The sequence below is a fragment of the Stegostoma tigrinum genome, chromosome 23, assembly GCF_030684315.1.
Source record: "Stegostoma tigrinum isolate sSteTig4 chromosome 23, sSteTig4.hap1, whole genome shotgun sequence".
NCBI classification, from domain to species: Eukaryota; Metazoa; Chordata; class Chondrichthyes; order Orectolobiformes; family Stegostomatidae; genus Stegostoma; species Stegostoma tigrinum.
This window is the reverse complement of record NC_081376.1, coordinates 52,848,491-52,866,778: the sequence shown is the minus strand read 5'-3', so window position 1 is coordinate 52,866,778 and position 18,288 is coordinate 52,848,491. Positions and strand designations below refer to the sequence as shown.

At 46.9% G+C, this 18,288-nt stretch overlaps 1 long non-coding RNA gene across 1 annotated transcript; it reads left to right on the top strand.

Moving 5' to 3' along the window:
* Positions 1-2,726: 2,726 nt before the first annotated feature.
* On the top strand, positions 2,727-11,265 carry LOC132210921 (uncharacterized). The gene is made up of 3 exons (XR_009447163.1): positions 2,727-2,770; positions 4,228-4,349; positions 10,699-11,265. It is a non-coding gene; the product is annotated as an uncharacterized LOC132210921 (long non-coding RNA).
* Positions 11,266-18,288: the final 7,023 nt, after the last annotated feature.

Here is an 18,288-nt window from a genome sequence, read left to right as displayed (position 1 = left end):
GGTGGGAAGAGGCAGGAACTATTACAACATTTAAAAAGTATTGAGATAGTCACTAGATTTTCGTAACAAACAAGGTTACGGACCAAGAGCTAGCAAATAGAATGAGAGCTGATAGATGCTGGATCACTGGTGTAAACACAATGGGCTGAAGGGCCTTTTCCTGTTCTATAAAACTCTTTGAGTCTTTGCTGTCCAACAGAGTTTTTCACTCAGTTAAATGAAGCAGGTATGGAGGAAAGTGTCCTTTTTAAAATGTTGGATATCGCTGAAACGTTGTTTGAAATGGTCTGTGCAGAGTTAAATTGTGTGTTTACCGAAGGAATGATGGATCTGCTCTCATTGTTCCCTCCCTCCCCTGCTCCTTTGAAATGTTTGAATGGCATCAGGACTGAGAACAGAACAGAGTGCCATGTTCCGGTCCATTGGGCAGAGCTCTGCTGTGCTCCTGCTGAAGGCGGTGAAGTGATTGGGAATGATGCTGGACTTGAACATGGGGAAGCAAACCATCACAGGAGCAGAAAGTGTGTCAGGGAGTGTCAGAGCAACTGAACTGTGACAGCACTGAGTGCATCAGCAACTGTAAGCCCACAAGGGGCTTCAAGAGCCTCATCAGAAGGACAAGGAGGTCTCCAGCTTGCTACTTCAATCTCAGAGAAAGACATGATAGTCGGGTGAAGTTCAGTGCTCTCTGTTCCACACAGTCTGTATTCACAAGCTCTATTTTATTGCACATGGTTAGCAAACCCTTTGGCTTTGCTTCTGTACCTCTTGTTTCAATCTTATTGTCACCCCTACCCCCATGGATAAATGCTCCCTCAACTGCCCAACCCACTGACTGTCCCCAATTCCCGTCAAAACCAACTCCCTTCAATGACTCACCCAAAAGATGGCATGTCTACACCTTCCTCCTTTAAATCTGTCATCATTGTCTCTCTCCTCCAAAGAACAACCAATCCCCATGGCTCCACTGTCCTTGTTTGCAGAGTGCCACCATATCATTACTCTCCGAACTTCCCCCTCTAAATCCCTGCCCTCATTTCCTGCCACTTCATGTTTGAAACATTTTAATCAAATCCACACACCGCCTCTCCCCTTCCCACAACAAAAACTGCTTTTCACAAAATCATAAAAGACAGCTTAGGATACGCTAACAAATGTAAGCCATGTTTATTATTTAGCTTGTTCATGGAATGAAGGCCGGGCCAGCATTTATTGCCCATCCCTAATTGCCCAGGGGGCAGTTAAGAGTCAACCACATTGCTGTGGGCCTGGAGTCACATGTGGACCAGACCAGGTAAGGATGGTACAAAAACAGAAGTTGCTGGAAAAGCTCAGCAGGTCTGGCAGCATCTGTGAAGGAAATAAACAGAGTTAATGTTTCAGGCCCAGTCACCCTTCCTGGATAACAAATTCCTTCCCAGATGCTGCCAGACCTGCTGAGCTTTCCCAGCAACTTTGTTTTTGTTCCTGATTTACAGCATCTGCAGTTCTTACGGTTTTTATCAGGTAAGGATAGTAGTTTCCTTCCCTCAAGGACATTGGTGAACCAGATGGGTTTTTACCAACAATCAGCAATGTACTCATGGTCATCACTAGGAGTAATTCCAAATATTTATTGAATTCAAATTCCACCACCTGCAGGATTTGAACCCTGGTCCCGAAAACAATAATTGGGTCTCTGGACTAACAGTCCAGCAATAATACCATAGGCAAGGATAAATAAAATATGATTTTTGAGCTGATGTCTACCTTTAATATGCCTCTCACAGTTTTCCTGTATTTTATGAACATCCCTTTTGGCTGACCATAGAGTTTTACCTGACCTCAATTGGTTGTACAGCTCAAAAGGAGACTGTTTGATCAGTTTGTTGAATCATCAATGAAAGGCCTTCACAGGAAGTCACAGTGAGCAATATACAGCCCCCATCTCCGAGCCGGGGAGTTCAGGGAATAGACAGCGTCTCTCCCTCTGAGCCGGGGAGTTCAGGGAATAGACAGTGTCTCCCCCTCCGAGCCGGGGAGTTCAGGGAATAGACGGCTTCTCTCCCTCCGAGCCGGGGAGTTCAGGGAATAGACGGCGTCTCTCCCTCCGAGCCGGGGAGTTCAGGGAATAGACGGTGTCTCTCCCTCCGAGTCAGGACATGCAGGCCCAAGCCCTACCTGTTCCAGTGGTGTGTCATAACATCTCTGACAAGGCTGATTAGAAAATTAGCCAAAATCCCACTTTCAGATGATCAGCAGCACCTGAAAATCCTTGTACCCTAACAGGCAACTAAGTCCTGGAGGTGCATCACACTGAGAACAAGCAGAGGGAGGTTTTGTTGATGTGCAAATGGAATCTTCTTTCTCTGGAGGCACACATTTCTATTGAAAAACTTCTGTTTGTGGGCTAATCTGAAAAAGATTAATGGTCAGGTTGTCACCTTGATTATGCTAAGACTGTTGTCCTGTTGAGATATTGGGGAAGTGATTGGGATAGTATCGGACCTCATGTGCCCGAAACTGGATTAATTCCCTGAATTTTCTCCTTCGAATTTCATTAGTCTTTAGAAATTGTAACTTTTTTTAGAATTGTTTTTTTTTCTCATTGTTAAATGCAAAAATAAGCTTCTAAAAGATTGATTATAGATTTCCTATTTGTTTGCGCTGTGTGTTTGCATTTTGTTTTTCTTTCTGAGTTCATATCTGAGAGAATGGTATTCAGCTGTCTCCAGTCCCTTCCAGAGATACACGTCACCCACACTGAGAGCAGTGCCCTTCAAGATTACAAGTAAGTTAATAATACTGCCATCTGTTTTTCGCTGTGCTTGAGGTCTAATGCTGTTTAAGCTCTCAAAGTAATGCTGTTAGAGTCCAAGGGACTTGGTGCAAGGAATTTTTATGACAGTTTCGTCCACACACACTCTCCCAGCACGTGATTAGAAGTTCTGTTCTTTTCCAGTCCTCTGACACTATCATTGTTTCTGATATGTATTCCACACCACTGCGCTGCACCTTCTTGATAAGTCTTAAAAAGAGAGAATGGGGCTCACAATATTGCCATTATGTTAGCCTTAGATAGTAATTTAGTCATTTCCCCACATTTGGCATTAGACTAATTGCCTTGTAATTTCCTTGTTTATCTCTTACCCTTTTGAAATGATCGTGTGACATTTGCAACTTTCTACTCTGGGGGCAATTTCCTGGCTTCATTATGGAAACTGTTCAGTCTTGGAGATTCGTTTCTCTTTAATAAGATTGATTTCTCTGCCTCAAAATGTTTACATTTATTAAATTTAGTAAATTTCTCCCCTTCATTTCCCTTTCGGCTTTCCTTATTATCTAGCGGGGAGGTGATGGCCTAGTGGTATTATCGTTGGACTGTTAACCCAGAGACCTAGGTAACATTCTGGGGACCCAGGTTCAAACCCAGCCACGGCAGATGGTGGAATTTGAATTCAATAAAATACCTCGAATTCAGAATCTAATGATAACCATGGATCCGTTGTTGGAAAAACTCATCTTGTTCACTAATGTCCTTTAGGGAAGGAAGCTGCCATCCTTACCTGATCTGGCCTACATGTGACTCCAGACCCACAGCAATGTGGTTGACGTGGAACTGCCCTCTGGGCAATTAGGGATGTGTAATAAATGCTGCCTGGCCAGCGACACCCTCATCCTGTTAATGAATTAATAAAACCATATTTTACCTTAATGTTCTGCAGTGAAGACTGGTCAAAGTAATTATTTAGGAAGTCCATCATTTCTTATTTCTGATTATAATTTTACATCAGCCTAATACACTTTGTGTTTATTCATGGCTGTACCACAAACACTTGGTTCTTCTTGAGTCAGACATCTTAATTTTTTTTGTTAACAGCACTGTTTACATAGCTGTAACACAACAGGATTACACACAGAGCAGATTATGTGAGTAAAATGGCATAGAGGACAGTTGTCTTTATTAATCAGGGCATTGAATACAAGTGCAGGGAGATTATGATGGAGTTGGATACAATATTTGGTGGGTCAGAGCTGGTGTGCTGTGAGCAGTTCCGGTCACCACACTATTAGGAAGGATGTGATTTCACTGGAGGGGGTGGAGAGGAGGTCCACCAGGACGTTGCCTGCAATGGAGCGATTCAGCGATAAAGCTAGAGGCTGGAGCTATTTTCTTTAGTGTAGAGAGAGCTGGATAAAAACAGTGGCACTCACACATTAACATGATGATGAATATTTATTACACAGGTGCAGAGAGTGCTGGGATTGAGCAGACACCTTTGATTGAAGAATGATGCCTAGTTATCACTATTCAAAACAAAATCCATCCTAAAGACCTGAGCTGATGATCTTCATAATGAGAAATCAAAGTGAGTTCTTCATTCTCCAGGCAAGTCTTCAGTCAGTTGCTTATGCACGCTGCCCAATTATACAAAGCATAAATGATTATCAAATTTACGCTGCTAAGTTTTCAAATCAATGTTTGAATTCTGATTTGAACCTGTGCAGACCCGATCAAGTTGATCAGAGATGATGGGAACTACAGATGCTGGAGAATCCAAGATAACAAAGTGTGGAGCTGGATGAACACAGCAGGCCAAGCAGCATCTCAGGAGCACAAAAGCTGATGTTTCAGGCTGAGATTAACTCTGTTTTCTCCTTCACAGATGCTGCCAGAGCTGCTGAGCTTTTCTAGCAACTTTGTTTTTGTTCCTGATTTACAGCATCCACAGTTCTTTTGGGTTATATTTTGTAAATTACTAAATTTCTTGCACGTTTGATCATTCTAAAGGCATTATGTAAGGCAACCTGGTGATAGGCACTGTAATGAATTACACAAGCTCACTGCCAATTTGTTGATTGACGAGCTCTATTGATTAGTTCAAGTTTCAAAGATTGTTTAAGTTAAAGTGAAGCAATTGGTGACCTCATAGTGCTGTTACATCGCATCACTAGGATGTACTTTGCTACTATGTTAATTCAGGCAGTAATTCCATCAGCTCCATTATGGCTGCTAAGGGGGCCAAGCTTGTTGATCAGCTTTTTGCTCACACTCGTCTCAATCCTATGATACACCTCAACAGGGAGTATAATATTGGAGAAAGGGATCTCTTTAACTTTTGAAGGGCTTGGAGATATTTGATGGACACGTTGGGAGCTGTATATTTGACTCAGCCTTCGAAAAGAAAGGCATTGCTAAAGTTTCCATGGTGCCCATCCTTTCCGAGACCACGTGAGAGAAGTTGAAGGGAAATTTGTGACAGCAGATTTGGAAGGATGTGGCTGGAGATCGGACGGAATCAAGGAGAGGGCACAAGGGCTGACCTTGTATGGTCCGGAGGCAGATAAGGACTGACTGTACAAATGACATGACTCCAAAAACACTCAAAAAAACACTCAAAACGCTCAAATATTCTGAAGAAGAGTCTAGGCGCGAAACATCAGCTTTCCTGCTTCACTGATGCTGCTTGGCCTGTTGTGTTCATCCAGCTCTACACCTTGTCATCTCAAAAAGCTCAATGTATTTCCAGGCAAAGAAGGTGGGACAAGTAAAGTTTGAGGGATCTGAATAGGTGGATAGCAGAATGGTTCACTGATGTTCTTCAGGGAAGGTAATCTGTCATCCTCACCTGGTCTGGCCTACATGTGACTGCAGACCCACAGCAATGGTGTTCATTCTGAATTGCCCTCTGAAATGGCTTAACAAGCAATTCAGTTCGATGGCAGCTCAGACTGGGCAATAACTTGTCACCAGCCAGTGACGCCCAGGTCCCATGAGTGAATAGAGTGAGAAACAATCTACCAGAAACTGTTTCCTCTTATGGGGAAGATTCAATCATGGGGACCATTCATTAAGAATGGGAAGGCTCCCCTTTTAGACAAAGATGAGAGGAAACAATTCCTCGCAGACAGAAACTAAAGAAAGGAATCTTCTGACTTTGAAGGTAGTGGAAGCTCAACCTTCATGTTTATTCATAACTGAGATAATGGGATTTTGACAGACATGTAGGTCCTTGGCATGGGATGGAGGGAGGGGGGAGCAGGTAGACAGGAAAGTGAAGCTGAGACCCCAACCAGATCCACCATAATCTTACTGAAAGATAGGGCAGGCTTGAACAGCTGTATGTTCCATTCCAGTTCCCTTCTTCATAAGAAGCTCAAAGAAATTCAGGGCAAAATATTTTGGTCAGCTCCATATTCACCAGCTTTAGCATTCCTCTCTCCGCCACTAACGGTCAGAAGCAGCTGTGTGTACTATCCACACAATACACTCCAGCAATCTACTTGCCTGGGTGAATGCAGCTCCAATAACACCTAAGAAATTTGAAACCATCCAGGGCAAAGCAGCCGCTTGATTGGCACCACATCCACAAACATCCCACTCCCTCCACCACCAACACTCAGTAGCAGCAGTGTGTACTATCTACAAGATGCACTGCAGAAATTCACCAAAGATCCTCAGGCAGCACCTTCCAAACCTACGACCGCTTCCATCTAGAAGGACAAGGGCAGCAGATACATGGGAACACCATCCTCTGCAAATTCCCCTCCAAACCACTCACCATCCTGACTTGGAAATATATTGCTGTTCCTTCACTGTCACTGGGTCAAAATCCTGGAATTCCCTTCCTGAGGGCATTATGTGTTGACCTACAGCAGGTGGACTGCAGCAGTTCAAGAAGGCAGCTCACCACCGCCTTCTCAAGGGCAACTAGGGACGGGCAATAAATGCTGGACCCATCCAGCAACACCCACATTCTGAGAATGAAAGGAAGTTGTACAGCATTCGGCTGTACCTCAGGTAATAATCAAGACTGATGGGTGGGATCTAACCAGGCTCTGAATGAAGTGGGTCGGGGGAGAAGACTGGCAGAATTAGGTAAGGTATTCCGCAAAGCTCCTCTGACTTCACTTTGTTTGGTTTACCCAAGTAAAACGGTAAGATTTCTGCCAGGCAGTGGCGAGTCCCAGTTGATGCTCTTTATTAATTGTTAACTGCCCTGTAAATGGCCCAACTCACCACTTACCGAACTTGCCACACAAACTAACCCTCAGGAAAGCTCGGCATAGAACCAGAGCAGGGTTCTTGGTGGGTGCAGCTCATCTTTGCTCCACATGGTCTCCACGTTGGACACTGGGCACCAGCATCTCAGACTCACTTCATGGGCACCAACCACACACACTCCATACCCACGGACATTGGTATTTGACATGTGCCAGCCTCTGTCAGCCCTCAGGGCCCATCTCAGATCCACTTACAGGCCACTCTGAACTTCTTTGCTGCCCCTTGGCTGTCCCAGTAGCTCTCGTGGTAATGCTGCAGCCAGGACACTGTGTGCCTACGGACAGATCCCCAGCTCGGGGACTGTATCTCCAGGAGCCCCACTCACTGTCAGAGCATTCCCTCCCTCATTCGCTCTAAGCCTGTCTGGATATTCATCGCTCTGCTTTGTTTTTTTGACCCCTCAACCCAAGATGCCAGGCTCACTGTGATCTTGCTCTATAAAAACCGAAAGAACTGCAGATGCTGTAAATCAGGAACAAAAACAGAAGTTGCTGGAAAAGCTCAGCAGGTCTGGCAGCATCTGTGAAGGAAAAAGCAGAGTTAACATTTCAGGCCCGGTGACCCTACCTCAGAACTGTTATCTTGCTGTGCTGTTTAGCGGAGACATAAAGCCAGGAATCTTGTCCTGGGTGTCAATATGCTTTAGTTGAGTCGTGGAGGAGCAGCTTCACTTGGAGGGAGTGGGTGTGTGGTCCCAATATGGTATGAAAGGGGCAGCCTCTGAGACCAGGCCTCACATTTTTCAGGATTAAATTCCAGCTGCCAATGCTCTGCCCGGTTTTCCAGCTGATTAATATCAGACTGTAGCCTGAGACCTGCCTCCCCTCTGTCAGCAGCACCGTCAGCTCTTGTGCCATTAGCAGCTTACTAATCACACCTCCACGTTCACATCTAATTCACATTTTATTTATATATAATATAAATATATATGGATTATATATTGTATATAATATGTAATCCACATATATTGTATTTATTAATATAAATAACAAACTGTAAGGGTCCCAGCACCAATCCCTGTGGTACACCAACAGGTCACAGATTTCCAATCACAAAACTGACCCTCTGACATCACTCTTTGCCTCCTACTTAGAAGCCAGTTTTGGGTCCAGTTTGCCAACTTTACCGTTCGGACCAGCCTCCTACGTGGGACCTTGTTGCAGGCTTTCCTGAAGACCATGTAGAACACATCAACTACACCTTTTCAATAAAACCCCATCAGATGTGTCAGACAGGATCGCTCTGACCAAACCTGATCAATTTACACCGCTCTGCCATTAGAGATGGAAGACCCAAATGGGTTGAAGTGGAAGAGAGGAGGGGTTGAGGAGAGGGAATGTTGGGGGAGGGGTGGGGGAAGCAGTTCAGTTGACTGGAGGAGGACTGAACCGCCAGCTACATACTTAACCCCTTAACCCCACCCATCAATCAACATCGCTATCCTCATGCTAACCCCCACCTCACCCTAACCTGCTCCTCACGCTAACCCCCTCCTCACCCTAACCTGCTCCTCACGCTAACCCCCTCCTCACCCAAACCCCCTCCTCATGCTAACTCCCTCCTCACCCTGACTCCCTCCTCACCCTAACCCCCTCCTCACCCTGACTCCCTCCTCACCCTGACTCCCTCCTCACCCTGACTCCTTCCTCACCCTAACCCCCTCCTCACCCTAACCCCCTCCTCACCCGAACTCCCTCCTCACCCGAACCACCTCCTTGCCCTAACCCCCTCCTCACCCAAACCCCTTCCTCGCCCTAAACCCCTCCTCCCCCGAACCCCCTCCTCACCCGAACCCCATCCTCACCCGAACCCCATCCTCACCCTAACCCCATCCTCACCTGACCCCCTCCTCACCCTGACCCCCTCCTCACCCTGACCCCCTCCTCACCTGAACTCCCTCCTCACTAAAACTCCCTCCTCACCCTGAACTCCTCCTCACCATAAGACCCTCTCACCATAAGACCCCCCTCGCTCTAACCTTTCATCTGTTGTGTAGACTGACTGAGCGTTATTTGAAAAACTGTGATCTCCTGTTTGGAACATTATCTACTTATTTTTAGAAAGCCAATAATATCCTTGCCATCCTCATTACTCCTCCAGAGTAATTGTAAAACCTTCCCCTGTGAATCTTCATTTCCCTCTAAAGCTCCTTTTCAGTTTTCCTTTATCATTCTTTCTCATTCCTGGTATTCTTTATAGAATTCTCCAGCATCTGCAGTTCCCATTATCTCTGATACTATTTTAACCTCACTGCGAAGCCTCTTCCAGGGATGCCTAACCTGAAGATGTTACCCTCCTCCCTCCGGACCAACCTCAGGGAATCTCTCTCCCATTGCAACTCTCTTGTACTCTCCATCTTCGGTCCGCCTCCCCCTCTCTCCCTATTTATTCCAGTTCCCTCCCCCCATCCCCCTCTCTGATGAAGGGTCTAGGCCCGAAACGTCAGCTTTTGTGCTCCTGAGATGCTGCTTGGCCTGCTGTGTTCATCCAGCCTCACATTTTATTATCTTGGAATTCTCCAGCATCTGCAGTTCCCATTATCTCTCTTCTTTATAGCTCACTCAGTTATCTGGAATCGCACTGTGCATTGCATTTTATCTCACTCTTGCCTCTTTCCCTGTTTCTACTCATCGCTCTTTCAGCATTGGCTTTGTTTTATTTGGTAAGTATAGACATCGCTCCTTAAGGTTTTCCCTGGTGTTATGCCAAGTCATATCCTTCCTGGAACGAATCCCAGTCAGCATCTCCGTAATTTGATCCAATAACAGCTTTGATGGGTTTGTTATTCTCAGTCTTTATCTCACTCTGTCAAACTTACCAAAATCTACAATCTAAATAGTGGTGCCCAGTTCCTTTCATTAAAAATCTAGCAATAAATGCTTTAATTTAATTGTCACGGTTACTGTTTCACTCTCTTAATGTTAGCTTGCTGATTTAGGTATCTTTGTCACAGCTGTAATACAATGGGTGGGAACGAAGCACACAGCTGACCATGGGGAGTTTAAAAAAAAATCAATTAAAATTATCAACATGATTCCTGTAGTAATAGAGAGAGCCAGAGCCACATTTAGACCAGGGTATTTATGGGCAAGCCTGTAGCCTCACAGCACCAGGTTCAATTCCACCCTCAGGTGACTGTCTGTGTGGAGTTTGCACGTTCTCCCCGTGTCTGCGTGGGTTTCCTCCCACAGTCCAAATGTGGATTATTGGGATAGGTGGATTGGCCACAGGGAATGCAGGGTTGCAGGGATTGGGTAGTGGGGGTGGATCAGGGTGGGATACACTTCAAAGGGGCAGTATGGGTTAGATGGGTTGAATGGCCTGTTTCCACACTGTGTTTATTTGTGGGTATGGGATTCCTTTGTTTCCTCACACTCCTCCCTGACCTATTCACCTCATCATGTCGAGCCCCACCCCTGTAGTGATTGGCCAAGTGGATCATACTGAATATGAGCTCCCTGATTGGTCCCAGGTTAACTCACAATCAGGGAGCCCTGGCTGACCGATATAAACAGGAGACTCAAGGATTCTCCTCACCCTGGGGACAGCCTTTGAGCTAGCTGGTCCGAGTCCACAATGCAGTGCTTGCATACACAAAGGGTGACAAGACACCAGCCTCTGAGTAGTTTATTTTTGTTTTAATTTACCTTCAGGTTTCTGGTGCGAAGAGTCTTTGTGTGAAAATGGACCCAGCGCTGCAGAGGTCTGTCAGCTCCCAGCCAATCACTCAGAAAATGGGACAGAAACCCATGGCCCAAATCTAGGCCTGATCTGGGCCTCATGGGTGTGGGTCTATGGGTGGGTCTGTGCATGGATGGGCCTGTGCGTGGGTGGGTCTGTGCATGTGCATGGGTGGGTCTGTGCATGTGTGTGCCTGTGTGTGTGTGGGTGTGAGTGTGTATGTGTGTATGCGTGCGTGTGTGTGTGCCTATGTATGTGTGTGTCTGCAAGTGGGCCTGCGCGTGTGCGTGTGGGTCTGTGTGTGTGCGCATGAGTGTGTCTGTGTGTGTGTGTACGCGTGGGTCTGTGTGTGTATGCACTGTGTGTGTCTGTGTGTGTGTGCATGCGCAGGAGTGTGCGTGAGCCTATGTGTGTGTGCGTGTGGGTGTGTGTATATGTGTGTGTGCGTGCGCGCGCGCGCGTGGGTCTGTCTGTGTGCGTGCGTGTGGGTCTGTTTGTGTGTGTACGCGTGCGCAGGTGAGTCTGTGTGTGTGCATGTGGGTGTGTGGGTGGGTGTGTGTGTGAATGTGTGTGTCTGTGTTTGGGTGTGTGAATGGGTCTGTGCATGTGTGTGGGTGCATGTGCATGGGTGGGTCTATATGTGTACGTGTGTGATCGTGGGTGGGTCTGTGATTGTGTGAGGGTAGGTCTGCGTGTGTGCGTGGGTGGGTCTGTGCGTGTGCGGGAGTCTGTGCGAGGGTTGAGACGTGTGTCTGTGTATGTGTGTGCACCCCTGTGTATGGGGGTCTGTGTTTGTAAGTGGGGCTCAGTGTGTGAGTTGTGTGAGTGTGTGTGTGAGAGTGTGTGCGTGCGTGCGTGTGTGTGTGTGCGTGTCTCAATTTGTGAGAGTGAGTGTGTTTGTGTGTGCATGTGTGCTTTTGTAATATTCAAAGAGATAAGCATTGATCCTTCTACATTACTGACTGTGTGTGTTAATCATTTATTGGATTTTCATTGAATAAATTACGTTTTGATAACGTATCAAAATCTGAGTTTATTTAAAAACCCCAGTTGGCAGATCTTGTTGTTTAAAACCTGATATTGATAATTAGTTAGTTATCCTGGTAAAGATATCTCTATATATCTCGTAACTCAAGGAGAATAATATCGAATCTGCTCCTCCAGCCTCAGCCATAACAATATTTACAAAGATTGAAGAGCAAAATAATGTTTTTTTTCTGCAGATATGGAATTTATTGAAATGGATCTGTATGTTTATACTCTGCTCAAATGTGGAAAGCCTGAAGATATTCTGTCAGCCCGGCCACATCTCTCTGTTTGCATTGTGGTTGCCATTGGTAGCAATCATGGTACCAACAATGATTTTTCATCCAGCGTGGTTACCTTGGCAATATGGGGATATTTAGAAAAGGGATTTATCGGGCTATTTTTGTACTTTAAAATTCACAATGTTTCAGTCAGTCTCTGGGAAAATCTTGACAGGAATTTTGATTGGAAGGGAAGAGGGAAATGGAAGCAAGTGGGGAATTAGAAGGAAAAATCGTTCTTACACATGAAGCTGAAGGCTAAAAATATATTGACCTCTGACTCTCTTCCCCTCTGGGTCCAGCTCTGTGAGCCTGTCATGATTTTTTTTTGTAACTGTTACTTCTTTTCTAGTTCGCTTAATAAACTCAGCCAGATAACCTGAAATGTGGCCCTGGGTTTGGCAGTTGGGTGGTGAATATTTATGGCTATATTAATTAGCTCCTTCAGCATCATGTAGCTCACGCATCCCTTCAAAAGTAGCCTGAGGTACATCTTTGAAAATGAATGTGGAATAGCTATTAACCACGGAGTGACTTTTCTTAAGGCCTGAGAGCATTCTGAAGCATCATTCCGTCATATCTTGGGCAACGGCAAGACAGATGAATTTTTGAGTGGGGTTCTGAGATATTTACAAGATTGAATTCTGATACACGTTATGATCCAGTTAGGGGTCATTAACATTTAAAAAGAAATTTGAATGCCTCAACACCAAGAGAACTGCATGACAAAGTTTCATGTTTTTACACAGGCCACAAACTCTATCGCAGACAAAGCTTTAAAAATAACAAACGCTATTAATTTCACAAGATGGGGTATAATTATATCATTTATGTACTCAGCTTTCCTTCCGACTCTCCCAAGGAATCTCTAATAAGACGCATCAATCTTAAAGTTATTTCTTTCAGTAGAAAGCACGCGTGAGAATGTCTGAATCCTCTGAAGAATTCTCCTCAGCTCCGGTTATTCATGGCCTGCAGGCCAAAGCCTTCCTCTACATTCATGATGTTGCTACTTCCGCTCAGATCCACTGTTAGTGTACAGACTCGTGTGCATCTGTGACCAGCTCGAACTGGCTTCAGGAGTCAAGGCTCCACCCCTCTCACCCACTCCAACCTCTCCCCCGCAGGACGTGCAGCCGTCTGCTCCTTCTGCTCCAATCCCAACCTCACCATCAAACCCGCAGACAAGGGAGGTACAGTTGTAGTATGGCACACTGTCCTCTACATCACCGGAGCCAGATGCCAGCTCTCTGACACCTCCTTCTACCGCTCCCTGAATCATAACCCCACCCACAAGCACCAAACCATCATCTCCCAAACCATCCATAACCTCATCACTTCAGGTGACCTCCCACCCACAGCCTCCAACCTCATTGTTCCCCAACCCCACACGGCCCACTTCTATCTCCTTCCCAAAATCCACAAACTTGACTGCCCTGGCCGACTCATTGTATCCACCTGTTCCTGCCCCACCGAACTTATCTCCACCCATCTCGACTCCATTTTCTCCCCCTTGGTCCAGTAACTCCCTACCTATGTCCGTGACACCACCCACGCCCTCCACCTCCTCCAGAACTTCCAATTCCCTGGCCCCCAACACCTCATTTTCACCATGGACATCCAGCCCTGATACACTGGCATTCCTCATGCAGATGGCCTAAAGGACCTCTGCTTCTTCCTGTCCCGCAGGCCCGACACCCTCATCCGCCTAGCCGAACTCGTCCTCACCCTCAACAACTTCTCTTTTGACTCCTCCCACTTCCTACAGACAAAGGGGGTGGCCATGGATACCTACATGGGCCCCAGCTATGCCTGCCTCTTTGTAGGTTACGTGGAACAGTCCCTCTTCCGCACCTACACAGGCCCCAAACCCCACCTCTTCCTCCGTTACTTTGATGACTGTATCGGCGCCGCCTCGTGCTCCCAAGAGGAGCTTGAACAGTTCATCCACTTCACCAACACCTCCCAAGCCAACCTTAAGTTCACCTGGACCATCTCCAATACCTCTCTGTCCTTCCTGGTCCTCTCTGTCTCTATCTCTGGCAGCCATCTAGAAACCGAAATCCATTTCAAGCCCACCGACTCCCACAGCTACCCAGAATGCAGCTCCTCCCACCCACCCTCCTGCAAAAATTCCATACCCTATTCCCAATTCCTTCACCTCCAACGTATCTGCTCCCAGGATGAGGCATTCTACTCCCGAACATCTCAGATGTCCTCGTTTTTCAAGGACCGCAACTTCCCCTCCACGGTGGTCGAGAATGCCTTCGACTGCATCTCCCACATTTCCCGCAACCCATCCCTCACACCCCGCCCTTGCAATAACCACGAAAAGAGAATCCCCCTCATCCTCACGTACCACCCCACCAACCTCCGGATACAACGCATCATCCTCGGACACTTCCACAATCTGCAATCCGACCCCACCACCCAAGGCATTTTTCCCTCCCCACCCTTATCTGCTTTCCGGAGGGACCACTCACTCCGGGACTCCCTCGCCCGCTCCACTCTCCCCTCCAGCCCCACTACACCTGGCACATTCCCCTGCAACCGCAGGAAGTGCTACACCTGCCCCCACACCTCCCCCGGCACCTCAATCCCAGGCCCCAAGAAGACCTTCCACATCAATCAGATGTTCACCTGCACATCTGCCAATGTGGTATACTGCATCTGCTGTTCCTGTTGTGGCCTCCTCTGCATCAGGAAAACCAAGTGAAGGCTGGTGGACCGCTTTGCAGAATACCTGTGCTCCCAGTCGTGAACCATTTCAACTCCTGCTCCCATTCCTTAGATGACATGTCCATCCTGGGCCTTCTGCAGTGCCACAATGATGCCACCCGAAGGTTGCAGGAACAGCAACTCATATTCCGCTTGGGAACCCTGCAGCCCAATGGTATCAATGTGGACTTCACAAGCTTCAAAATCTACCAACACCCCCACCACATCCCGAAACCAGCCCAGCTTGACCCCACCTCCCTAACCTGTCCTTCCACCTATCCCCTCCTCCCACCTCAAGCCCCACCCCCATTTCCTACCTACTAACCCCATCCCGCCCCTTGACCTGTCCAACCACCCTGAACTGACATATCTCCTCCCTACCTTCCCACCGACACTCACCTTTACTGGCTCCATCCCGGCCTCTTTGACCTGTCTGTCTCCTCTCCACCTATCTTCTCCTCTATCCATCTTCTATCTGCCTCCCCCTGTCTCCCTCTTTATTTCAGAACCTCCTCCCCCTCCCCTATTTCTGAAGAAGGGTCTCGGCCTGAAACGTCAGCTTTCCTGCTCCTATAAAGCTGCTTGTGTTCATCCAGCTCTACACCTTGCTGTCTGAGTGCGAAGCCATGTTCTTTGGGAAGTGGGCTGACCAACCCTCTATCCCATTCTCCATCAGCACAGATTGCCTGAATGTGTTGGGAACATGGTTTGGAGGGCCTGAGGTAATTGCCAAAGCTTGGGAGGAGCGTATCACCAAGGTGAGGCAGAAACTGGGTTTTTGGGAGCATCGTTCCCTCTCCATTACAGATAAAAAGCAGTATGTGGAACTCTGTTCTTCGTTGTGTGTGGAGCAGGTCATGCCCATTCTCAGAACCTGCGACGTTAAAGGCACCTGAGCCATCTTGCATTTCATCTGGAGGTCTCAGATGGACCGCGTCTGCAGGGACAGCACGTACAAAACTCTGCAGAAGGAGGGAAAGAACGTATCCAATGTCACCCGCATCCTGATGGCCACCTTTGTGCGAGACTGCATCAAGCTGTGCATAGACCCTCAGTACGTAAACAGCAAGCATCACTACATTACTGAGGTTCCACCTGTGAAGGATGGGACTGGCCTCGTTGCTGTGGAACGCTCCGAGTAGTTGGATCATTTTGTACCACCTGCACTTTGTGGAGAAATTTGGAAAGAGAAACGCCTCTGGGGACAGTTCCATCAGCGCATTGCGTCCTCGAGACCCCGAGGAGAGAGGACAGGGCGGATTCTGTCGCATCGTTCCCTGAGTAGACTGTCAAAGTCATTTGGCAGAATGCCTCATCACCAGAACTTTCCAACAACCACCAGGGAATCATTTGGCTGGTGGTGAGAAGGGCACTACCTGTGAGATCGTTCATGTACACCAGGGCACTGTGCACCTCTGCACGCTGCCCTCAAAGTGGGGCGGGGGGGTTAGAGACATTCACACATCTCTTGCTGGAGTGTGCCTTTGCAAAGGAAGCCTGGAGAGAGATGCAGTGGTTTTTGTCGAGTTTCGTCTCAAACATCTCCATGACGCTGGACTCTGTGCTCTATGGTGTGTCTCCCAGGATGTACAACGTGACAAACATCAACTGCACCTGGATGACCAACTCAGCGTGAGACACTCACAAAACCCGTCGGACTTCCAGAGCACAGAGTGAACGTCAACCAAGTGGTGCAGACTGGCACATTCCGAGGCCCGGGGCTACAGGCTGAGGGACACACGAAAGGTTGGGGCTGCACTGTCAAGGTGCGGCGGGGAAAGGCTACCGCCCGAGATCTTTTGTCTGAAGTAAAATGAGGGCCATTCAGTTGCCAGACCTCTTTGTTGCTTTAAACATTTTCTTGTATGAGTGAAAATACTCCTGTCATTTGTAACCACACTGTAGCTCTGTGAGATGTAAACTTCCAATGGACCCTTTGTGTTTCATTTTCCTCATTGGAAATGTTGTACACGTCAGAAAGAGGACCTTTTCCCATGTACTTATCGATAACTTTTTTAAAAAATGAAGTATATTTTTGCAATTAAAGAAATGTTTAATCAGTCTCTGAAGAAATTGCAATTGAGGGATAATTAACCAAAAACCAGACTGAGGTGCTTCAGTCTCTTATTCTGGTTACGTTTCAAACTCTTCCCTTTGGCACAGTACTCTTTAGGAGTGCCATAGATATTCCCATTTGTTTCAGACTGGGCAGTCGTCACATTTCTGTCCTTTCATAAATTTAAAATGAAATGAAGCCTTATCCTCATTTCAAATGGTTGATGATGAATTTATTGTTTTGCTTAGTGTCGGTTTATCTAAGTGTCATTTCCTTAGGTAAATTTCTCACATTGAGTGACAGACTATCGAGGCTCCAAGTGTAACTAAAAACCTCCCCTGGCAAGCACACAGATAAACTGAAATCCTTCCTAAGCACCACTCATCTTTTCTGGGTATCTTCAACTAACGTTTTGGTTAATTATACCTCATTTGTAATTTCTTCTGAAGACAACTGAAGAACAGTCACACCAGACTCAAAATGTTAACTCTGTTTCTCTCTCCACTGATGCTGCCAGACCTGCTGAGTTTCTCCAGCATTCTCGGAGATTGTAAGATAACAAAGTGTGAAGCTGGATGAACGCAGTACTGTACCCGTTGTGGCTTCCTCTACATAGGGAAACCAAGCGGAGGCTTGGGGACCGCTTTGCAGAACACCTCCGCTCGGTTCGCAATAAACAACTGCACCTCCCAGTCGCAAACCATTTCAACTCCCCCTCCCATTCCTCAGATGACATGTCCATCATGGGCCTCCTGCAGTGCCACAATGATGCCGCCCAAAGGTTGCAGGAACAGCAACTCATATTCCGCTTGGGAACCCTGCAGCCCAATGGTATCAATGTGGACTTCACAAGCTTCAAAATCTCCCCTTCCCCCACTGCATCCCAAAACCAGCTCGTCCCCGCCTCCCTAACCTGTTCTTCCTCTCACCCATCCCTCCTCCCACCTCAAGCTGCACCTCCATTTCCCTCCTACTAACCTCATCCCACCTCCTTGACCCATCCGTCCTCGCTGGACTGACCTTTCCCCTCCCCACGTCCCCACCTATACTCTCCTCTCCACCTATCTTCTCCTCTATCCATCTTCGGTCTGCCTCCCCCTCTCTCCTATTTATTCCAGAACCCTCTCCCTATCCCCCTTTTCTGATGAAGGGTCTAGGCCCGAAACGTCAGCTTTTGTGCTCCTGAGATGCTGTTTGGCCTGCTGTGTTCATCCAGCCCCACACTTTGTTTTTCTGGATTCTTCAGTGTCTGCAGTTCCCATTTTTGCTGAGATTGTTTCAGGTTTCTTACATCTGCAGTATTTTGCCTCTATTTACAATTTATTCTTTGAGAAAATGAAGTTGAAAAAATTTACAACCTTTCAGGATTCATAGAATGCTTTGACTGAAATTTAATTCTAACTCTCCAAAACAAGAACATCTTACTGGATTGGCCTTACTCGAAACAATTGCAATCATTACTCATCATGTTCTTTACTTAA